This window comes from Fukomys damarensis, unplaced genomic scaffold (assembly GCF_012274545.1).
Source record: "Fukomys damarensis isolate Sample0158 unplaced genomic scaffold, DMR_v1.0_HiC HiC_scaffold_23, whole genome shotgun sequence".
In the NCBI taxonomy this organism is placed as follows: domain Eukaryota; kingdom Metazoa; phylum Chordata; class Mammalia; order Rodentia; family Bathyergidae; genus Fukomys; species Fukomys damarensis.
Genome location: NW_022900935.1, coordinates 59,769,055 through 59,771,051, shown reverse-complemented (window position 1 = coordinate 59,771,051; position 1,997 = coordinate 59,769,055).

Below are 1,997 nucleotides of genomic sequence, written 5' to 3'. Positions count from 1 at the left end.
AAAAAAAAAAAAAAAAAAAAAAGAAAAGAAAAGGAGTCCCTAGGCTATACAGAGCTGCAGGGCAAGGGCTCATTCTCACCTCTAGATGGGTCGTCCATCCTTCCATAACTGTGTTCCTTCTTTATTGGGGGTACTGGGACTCGAACTCAGGGCCTCACACTTGCCAGGCGCTGTGCCACTGAGCTACACCCCCAGCCCTCAGCCCTCATAACCATATCCCTATTCCCTTCTTTTGTTAAACTTTTATTTTATTTGCTGTGGTCAAGACTGAACCCAGGGCTTCACCCATGCTAGGCAAGTGCTTTACCTCTCAGCTATAGTTCTAGCCCTTAGAGAAGCTTTATTTTATTTATTTTGATTTTATGACACCGGGTCTTGCTATGTAGTCCAGGCTGGCCTTGAACTCACTGTGTAGCCCAGGCTGACTTCAAACTCAGAGTGATTCTCCTGCCTCAGAGTGAGCCTCTGGAGTGTTGGAATTACAGGCATGCACCACTATGCCCGACTCAAGAAACTTCATTTTAAAGTAGCTTTACATTTTCAGAAAAGCTATGTCAAGAGTACAAAGTTCCTATCTACCCTCCACCCAATTCTCTCTCTTTGGTTAACATTTTAGACTGTATGGTAATTAGTCACAAAATGAAAGAACCAAGCTGGATTTGGTGGAACAGGCCTGTAATCTCAGCTTTCTGGGGGGCTGAGGCAGAAGAATCACATATTTGAGCCCAGCCTGGGCAACCTGGAGACTTAGATCCTGTCTCATAATAAAAATTTTCTTTGAAAAAAAAAAATCGCTGGGTATGTTGGCACACACCTATACTTCTAGCACTTGGGAGGCTGAAGCAGGAGCATCACTGCAAATTCAAGCTACCCTAGAGGACATAGTGAATTCAAGGCCAGCCTGGACTACATATCAAGACCCTGTCTCAAAAAGCCAACAGAATTTTTTTGTTTGTTTGTTTTAAAGGCTGGGATGTAGCTAAGTAAGAAGGCCCTAGGTTCAAATCCCCGTTGCCAAGCCCCCCCAAAGAAGGCTCTGAGGGAGTACTCATCAGGTATTTTAGAGACAAGTCCTCGGGATTTGACAAATGGTTTTCTCCTAATGGGACAGGGGTTATGTATTTAGGAGACCCCATCCTATGGAGAGTACGTGCTAGTGCTGTGACTTACCACTGTTGATGCTGACCTTGAAATTATGCTCCACCTTGGAGAAGAAATGTATCTATTCTACCCTCCTTTGTTCATTAGCTTGGACTCCTGGTTATAACCCAATATTGTTTTATTGTGCTCTCCCCCCACCCCACCCCCCGCCCCGTGGCTGTGGTAGTAATGGGGATTGAACTCAAGCAGTGCTGAGCTACACCCTCAGCCCTTTTTATTTCCTATTTTGAGACAGGGTCTTGCGAAGTTGCCCTAGCTGGGCTGTAACTTTTAATCCTCCTGCTTTGAGACAGGGTCTCCCTAAATTGCTAAAGCTGGCCTCAAACTTTCAATCCTTCTGCCTCAGTCTCCTAAATTGCTGCAACAGCTGTGCACTCTAGGAATTTGGTTATTACTGAGGTATAACTTACATACCGTTTCGCGTGCATACTTGGGCAAGTCTTAACCAGTACTTCTTCCTGCGGGGTCCCAGTATTTGTCCGGGTGCACCACAGGTGGGCGCTAGTGGGAATGTGTGGGGCTGTAATCCCAGCACGCTTGTTCATGGACCGGAACTGAGTTTCTCAGACAGGGGTCCGGGTGGGTGACATAACTTCTCATTTCAGGTCTAGAAAAGCCAAAGTTCCCCATCGGGGTAAACAGAGTCGCTAAGGGGCAAAAACATACGCGCATCAGCAATTATTTCCTCTGCAGTCAGTAGCTCAGGAATTTTGCTAGCGGTGCCAGGGAGGGGTCTGGAGCGCAAGGTGCCGCCGGTAGTGAGTGACACGACCGGCTCCGCCCCGCTCCGAGCCCGGGCCAGGCGAGGGGTGGGGGTGAGGGTGGGGTAGGAGGGT